The sequence below is a fragment of the Crocodylus porosus genome, unplaced genomic scaffold, assembly GCF_001723895.1.
Source record: "Crocodylus porosus isolate Cpor-Errol unplaced genomic scaffold, CroPor_comp1, whole genome shotgun sequence".
In the NCBI taxonomy this organism is placed as follows: Eukaryota; Metazoa; Chordata; order Crocodylia; family Crocodylidae; genus Crocodylus; species Crocodylus porosus.
The window spans coordinates 16,120,596-16,129,182 of record NW_017728949.1 but is presented as its reverse complement, the minus strand read 5'-3'; positions in this window follow the sequence as shown (position 1 = coordinate 16,129,182).

Here is an 8,587-nt window from a genome sequence, read left to right as displayed (position 1 = left end):
TGTGGGTGTGTGTGTGTGTGGATGTGGGGTGTGGGAGCTCTGCAATGCCCCCGCTGCTCTGCTGGGCAGCCGAATGAAGGGCAGCCCAGCACAGCATGGGCTCCAGGCAGCTGCAGCAGGAACCACTCGGTGGTGGCGAGAGGGAGGGGCCACTTCCCCCCCCACACTGAGCAACAGCTTCTGTCCCACAACACTGCTGCTCAGCCTGGGCGGGCAAACCCAGAGCAGGTGCAGGGTGCATGGGGTCAGGGCTGTACAATGCAGGTCTCTGCTAGTTCCGCAGGGCTGGGGCCAGGGGCAGTAGCAGCAGCTGGAAGGGGTGCTTAGAAAGCAGGCTCTGGGAAGCGTTGGATCAGGTGCCCCTGAGCTGGGGCAGCACCCAGCCAGTTAGCAGCCCACCTGGCCTTCTAGCGCCCTGTGCACTGTTCACACCACCAGCAATCACAGCCCTCCTCCTGCTGCTTTCCTGTGCTGCCCCGGGGCAAGCCAGCCTGTTCCTGGATGGCCCCAGGCATCTTCCAGCTGCAGGCACCTACTGAAGGCAAGAGCAGTGAGGGGCCTGATCCTTTTGTTCCATGGAGTCTGCCTGCTTCTCCTGCAGCCAGGGGGTGACCTGACAACTGCATTGTTGCAATTTGCAACTTTGCAAACTACTAGTTTGTAATAATGCAAACTCATTTTAAATCCCCCAAAACTCTTGCATGTCTATAGTGTGATGCCATTAAGCCACACAGTGACATTTTCATTATGTATACACGGTATACAAGTGTCCAATGAGCTTATAGTGGTACACACCATGATTTCAGGATATCCTGTTGCCCCTCAGTGAGAGAATTTGGAGGATTATGATTAACCAGAATGTGTCAGTGGTATGGGATATTTCAGAATGGGATGGGAGAAGGCTCATGAATGAGCCTTGGTAGTATTTATACCAAAAATCCAGCATACCAAATGAGCTATTTTAATTAAAAGATCACTTCTGCCAAGAATGATTGGCAGCACAATTCAAAGTGCTAATAGACATACAGAACCAGTTGGGTAGGTCCTTTTCCAATGGGGAACCAACCTTCCATACATGGATACTAACCCAAGTTCATGACCCTGCTTTGCCCCACTTTTTTCACTATCCCCCCACAGCAGGCACTGAAATTATTCATCTAATACCAACTGTTTTGTTTCTCCCCTATTTTCTGTGGGAAAATGTCCTTATATTCTATACGTTCATCTCAGAGCTAAGCCTCAGGTAATTTCCTGAATTCCTCATGTTTATCTACATTATCCTCTTTCCCTAATAGTCATCTCTGCTTCTTTCAAGTCTATTCTCTTGCTTCTAAGTCCATTTCTTCCTGTGTGCGCTCTTGTCTGTCTCTCCCACACTCCATAGCCACAGCCTCCTGAGCCACTGTCAGCCCTTGTCATTGCAAATCGTGGATCAGTTTTCCCAAATGTAGGTATTGTTCCATCAATTCTAATATGTAAAGTTGCAACCACTGGAGAAAATTTCTCAAATGGTAACAACCTACTTTTGGATAACCATACCTCTCCAGCATTTTCAATCCTCTTCTACCATGATCCATGTGTACATGAAAGGGTAAGGCAGTGAAAGAGACTCCTGTCTTATCACTTCTCTATCAAAAAAACCCACATCATAGTGGACGGCCCAGAATGCACTAAGACATCCACTTCAAATCATGAAGTGGAACAACCAACCCAAAAGTTAAAATATCCCTAGTGGTGCACAATTTGCATAGTAAGAGCACTCTTTTGATTTCTCTCTCCTTAGCATCATCATTGCATATACAAAGCACTAGAAGTACTACTACTGAAATACTAGTAAAGTAATACCAATTTTAGCATTGTGAAGCTGAAGGTTTTGTCTATTGATTAAATATTTCAAGGCATAATTATAGCATGTATTGGCTACTGTCTGAGTGTGGACAGTGAGCATGATCAGCCATGGTTGCAAGGGGTTACTCCTTCGCTCTTGTGAGGGATACACTAAGCGAGGGAACTATTATTTGGAAATATTCATGCCATGCACAGTGAGGTTGTCAGTGAGCCAGGATGTCTGTGGCAGCTAAGTACCCAGCTAGGGAGCTAGGAGGGGAGCATGGCATAGCCATGTCAGATCTAAAATTTAACAGGTAGAAGAAGCTTACATAGTAGCTAGAAAAATCCCCTGGTAGGAAGCCATGTGCGAGGCTACACATTAGGCAGATGTTAGTCATGGTGATGGACCTAGACAACTTGGCCATGGTATTCCTTGAACAGGTGTTCAGCATGTTCACAGCATATGTTACATGCTTATTAATGTCACCATTTACACGATGCTTGGCTTCTTTATGTTGTTGTAAGTTCCATCCACTGACACAGCGCAGGTGGGAAATCTGCTAGAGCTATGTGAACAAGAGATTCTTTGACTTGTTGGACAGAAAAAAAATCAGAATTTGTTCTGAGTTGACCGAAATGAAATGCTTTATTTGGTTTTTTCGGTATATTAAACCCTTGTTATTCTATTTTAAGATAAGGTCATGTTTAAAATGCTCTTTCAAAATGCTTTGTTCTGAGGCTGTCTAAGAAAAATATTGACTGTATCCAAAGCATTTTGACTCTTGCAAAACTACTTTCCTTTTTGCAGCCAAGCTATAATCAAATTCAGCCCAAATTCATGAATAATTTTAGTCACCTAAAATGCATTACTAGTAAAACTGAATTTCTGAACTCATGCCCATGTCTAAACATTGTAAGCTTTCAAAACCCTGAGTTTTCCTCTTCTGCATATGTTCTTCCATTGGCAAAGTCACTATAAATAAGGTATTATCTAAACATGGCCCTCAGGAGTAAAACAGAAATAGCCCAATTTGTTGCTGCCTGTACCTGGTCTAGAATTTTCTAGATGATCCTATGACTAAGACACTTAGGGCACATCTACACGTGTGCTTTAATGTGTAGTAGCTTGTTCTAGTGTGCATTAAAGTGGCGCATAAAAAAAGGGCTAATATGCTAATGCTCAGTAGAATAGCATCACCTAAAAAACATGTGCTTGCGTTAATGCTCATTACCGCAGCTTAATGTGCATTAATTTAGTACCTCATATTGGAGGCCATCTATACATGTGTTCTGGGGTGGAGGTGGTACTTTAATTAGAGCGGCTCTGAGAGCCCTTCTAACTAAAGTGACTGCAGCATCATGTGTATTCAGCATCCTGCACTTCAAAATGGTGGTGGGGGTGTTTTAATTAAAGCTTGTTCGAGCTTTAGGTAATATGCCCCCACAACCATTTTGAAACATGGGGACACTGAATACATGTGAGGTGCAGGCTGCTGGAGCCTGTTAATTAGAACACTTCTGCAAACTTGCAGCAGATGCAGTTAATCTAGTCTGCTCCAACGTGTACTAATTAGCACATGTTGGAGCACAAGTCCGTCAGGTGTATAGGTGTCCAGAGGCACAAAATTTAATGTACGTTAGGATAAGCACATTAAAGCACATGTAGACACACCCTTAGTGTCCTTCTCTGAGGATATACTCTCCCAGACTTCTCTGTCTGCAGTCCCTACTTCTTGCCCTAGCAAATCATCCCCCAGTCTTCAATGCTCTTTGCCCCTTTAATAACGCTACACACCTGCTCTCCCCACACTATCCTCCAGTACCTACCTATATCTCCAGGTATGGCTTAATAACTACCTCACACCCTGTACTCCTTCCTAACCTGCTTCCAACCCAAAGCTGTAGCTCTATCTTTCAGGCATGATCCGTGTCAGGTGTGAAGCTTTATCAGCGCATACCTTGGTGATTGGCCTCTGAACACAAAATAGACAGATCCCCAGTTGCTCTAAAAACTCCAGGGAGGGTGAAACTGGGTGCCAGGTGGGGGTTGCCAGGTTGGGGATATTGCTGTACAGATATTCTGCTGGGTAAGTCTGACTCTTCCTGGTTCCCAGGTCTCCTGCTTGAGGCCATTTCCTAAAGGGCAGTAGTCACATTATTGATACAGGCTCTTAGGTGGGTTAGTATAGGCAGCAGTTGATCTGACATGTTCAAGATGCTACTGATATTTGAATCCTGGATTCAAGGTGTCCTTTGCCTCCTGCCCCTTAAGCACTTGACCACTACTGCAGAGTACCACTCATAATCTGTGCTATTTCACCCATAGGGTAATATGCTCATATATGCCCTTTAGCCACAATTGGAGAATAGTAAAAAGCCTAAATGTGGATCTTCTCACCATTGCTGAGAACACTGTGTATCTGAGATGCGAGCTAGCATTAGAGGTACAAATAGGTTAGAATTGAAATGGGGAAAAATAATTACTTACCCTCATAGGTCTGTGAAGATCGTTTCAGTAATGTTTAAGGCACTTTAGGGATGAAATTTGCTAAGTATTATTATACAGTTCACATTTAATTCTTTTCATTGCCTTTCCCCTCCACCCCCCCTAATGCAGCAGTTAAATGCAGTGGCTGAGCTGGAGACGAGATGAAACACACTTGCTGTCCCTAGTGAATGCAAAAGGATTGTTCTTCCAAATTGCAATATAAAAGGAGTAAGAAGTCCTGTAACTTATGACCTTTTCTCAAAGTGAGTTTCAGCAATTTGGATAAAAAGGAAGGAGTGGGTCATTACTGCCTGAAGCCCTAAAAGGGGATGCGAGAGGCACATCATAGACAGCAAATTAGTTTGACTATGGAAAATTTGTCAACACAAGTGTCTGTTTTCATCCCTGGTTATGAGCCAGAACGCTAGCAGAGTGTGGCCTGAGCAAAAAATCAGAAAAAGAGTTTGATTGGCATTCCTGCAAAAAGAGAAATATTTGTTGGAATGTCCAACTGTTCTGTTTATTTAAAGCAATGTAACAGGTGATGTATTAAGACGCATCTTGTGATTTCAGTGTTAGCAACTGCCATAATAATGATCTGTCCAGCATACTATGCCAGAACACACGGCTCACTAAGAATGGGACTAGGGGTACTAAACCAAAAGAATGAGGGTGACTGCAGCTCACCTAAGTGCATCTAAGCTAACTTTAACTTTGAGTTAAAGTTAGCTTGAGTTAGGCTTGAGTTCTTCCATGTGTCAAGGGACAGTATAGAGCTCAGCAGTGAGTAAGAAACCTGTTCCAATATTTACTCAGCTTCTCAGGTGGCTTTTGTCGCTTCAGCTAAGCTCTCTAAAAGCCATGACTACATGGTTCTTATTTCATTGAGCTTGCCTGGGTATGTCTCTGTGAGCTGTAGCAACTGCCATGCAGACATAATCTAATCATTCCTGGTTTAAGGACCAGGCAGTTAAAATGCATAGGAATGCCTAATTGTGGACAAAGCCCACACTGGTCAAACAAGGGTTAATACTGTGCCCTGGGTTCAAAAAGAGCCCACCCAGGTATACTTTCAAGGAGTCTTGGGCCTTTAGGGAGGACTTAAAAAGGAGAAGTTCAGCTGAGCTGGTGAAGAGCAAACCAAACCCTGACTCCTGTTTTAGAAGGGACTTGGCTGAAAGCAGGGATTGCTTGAATAACCATTATCTACCTGACCTCTGCTTCCCCACAAAAGGAAAGGTAGGAAAGGTGTGGTTCTATTAATCTGAAAAAGTGGGTTTCCTGTGGCCTCTATGGCTGGATCCAGACATACAAGCACATGCAGTTTGTGATGCTGCAAAACCTCTTTGCAATGCCACAAACGGTACATGTTGTATGGTAAACCATGCATGGTGCTACTAATTGAAGTGTGGGGGAAAAATTTGCTACAAGGATTTTCCAGTAGCAAAAAAACAAAACAAAAGCCCAGATGAAAAAAGCAGCACAAAGCACACCAAAGCGGTGTGCGCTGAGACAAATGCGGAGACAGGGAAACAGGCAGCCCAGGGCTGCTGGCTCCCCCATCTTAAGGCTCAACCAGCCAGGGATAGTACTTTTATTTATAAGTTTATTCATTTACCATGGCCTACATGGCCGCATGTGTAGACAATAGGACATTTACTGTGGAGCTAATTAGGCAGCTCCACAGTAAACGTGTGGTGTAGATGTGTATGTTGAGCCCTAGTTGGGTTGGTGCATGCTCCGTTGTTCTGAAGATTTTGTGTATTCTGTCCTGCCCTATGTAGAAGTTCTGGTGGAATTTCTAGAATATATCTTTACTGAACATATGCAAAATGATTTTTTTTCAAAGGTTTTTAACACAGCAAAAGCTGGGCAAACATTCACTAAAGCGGTGATAGCCACATTTATGACACTAGGGTGATGTGTGTTCCAAAGTGAAGTCCTTGTTTTAAACAGTGGTTGTGTCCAAATCTCTCAATTTTTTTATTTATTTTCTTTAACATGGCAAAACATTCCCTTCCCCCAGTTTCATTTTTGGAAACAGTAGGATTGTTTTAGCCCAAACTTTCAAAGCAAAGTCAGCCTAAGGTAGTCACCTGGCATGGGAAATTTTAGCCCAAATAGTGCCATGCAGCTGCAAACGGTCTTACCATTAGAAGCGTCATACAGCTTTTAACAGGTGTTGTTGCCGGCTCTGATTATGACTATAAATGACCAGTTATACTCATATTCGGTATTGGGATGGGGCTGGTCTACTGCCAATGGCTGTGAAGTGAATACTGTAGTGTGTTGCGTGAGCTTCAAACTGCAGGCTGTAGGGTGCAGTCACCTTCCTACCCCTTTAAACACATTTTCTTGTCTCATAAAGTATTGTGTTTGAAATACTTTTTCTTTGTATGGATTTCAGTATCTGCTCTTAGTACAGTGGAAGATACTTCAGGACTCACTTAATTTCTTTCAGTTCTTAATAATGTCAATACCTGGCCATGCCTTACTTTTGTATGCATTGTTTTTATTTGTTCTCAGATTGCATACATAAAACAGTCTAATTTTTTTGGCAAGGCACACCTTGAGTGTAGGTAAGTGGTACTGTGTATGTCTGGAGTAATCTGCACCTGTTTTACACTGAAAACAGAGAGCCTGCTTCATGAAAACACTGCCATACCCACCATATTTTTGAGAGTGGTGTAGCTCAGTCAGTAGGATGATTGGCTGTGGACAAGAATGACCCAGGCTTTATCCCAGGTGAGGGCAATGTGTTTCCACTCATTGTTTCCATTTCCAGCATCACGCTGAGGCTACCCAATCTTCTATTTAGTGGGTAGCAGGAGCTACCTGGGGGTTGGAGTGTGGTACTGATCACATCATCTCCTTCTCATGCTGAGGTTAAAGAAGTATTGGAGCCCTGCCTCCAGTGCCCCAGTGGGGCTTAGTGGCCTGTAACTGGGATACTTTTACATGCCATACTTTTACAATAACAAATGCTGTTTTTTGCCTTGCTTAAAGCAGTGATTTCCAAAGGGTGTGCTACAAGAGTGTTGGAAGCATGCCATGATGTTACCCTGAGTGAGAAGATAAATGCTGTTTCCTCATCTAGCATCCTCTGCCTGCCCCAGCTACTACAGCTGCTTCTCTGAGGTTAGTCACTGCTGCTGCCTTCCAATGCCCTTCTCTTCCCCCAGGAAGCCCCTGTGTTTCCCCCAGTCCTCTCCCCTCCTCTCCCACCAATGCTCCCAGTAGTGTGCTCCATTGCAAGTGGGAGGGCGGATATACAGATGGAGCAATGCTTTGCACCGTGGTTTGTCCCCTCCCACACTCCCAGGGCCAGCAGGAAGGACTGCAAGGGAAGTTGTTGGTATGTGAGACCCTGCAGGAGCAGTCTCAGCAGTGGGGGCCTGTCCTTACTCCCTGAGGTACAGACCAGGGGTCAGGACAGGGCAGACAGTGGAAAGAGCCAGGGCATAACAGAGTGAGGTCATGGCTCTGTCATCCTTAAGTGGCACCATCTAAATCAATGAGTATCAGCATTTTTAGTCTCAAGGTCCCCCTCTAGATCTTTTCTGAATTTAGTTCTACCTCTTTGATTTTCAGCTGGGGTGCCACACAATTCAGAACAATTATGGAGGTGTGCTTTGAGACTAAAAAAAAAGTTATACCAGTGGTATAGACACTAATCCTTTGCTTAAAGAAAGATATATTGGGTATCATTTTTTAACAGCGCTTTTCAATAGTGGTATGATTTCCTCTGTCAGGGGAATGGAATATTTTACATGTTTTAAGGGAAATACAACCCTGCCACACATTTTGAGTGTAAGAGTGAAGTACTCCACTAGATTTAATCCAGACGATGTGTGCCCCAGCTAGGTTCAAGAACACTGCCTTAAACCCATGGACCACTTCCCACCTCACCTGATTTCTGACAATACCCATTACAAGATAACAGAATCCTTCTTGATAACTTAATTATTATTCTAACTAGTATGTTTATTAAATTTGATTAGAAAGCAGTAAGTGCATTAAAAATATATTTATCTTTCTGCTGATATATTTAAGATCAAACATTGGTTTCCATAATGAGTACTTTTATTGCATTTGTGGTTTTCAATTAGTGCTGTCAATTGTAGAAATTTAAACTGAGATATGTCTATCAATTTCTCTAGTACAGTGGCAGTAGACAGAATGGAAACTTTGCAATGTTGTTTGAACAGTTTATAAATATCCTGTTGCCAGTATTTACTTTATACCTATTATCAATTGCTGAATAATTTC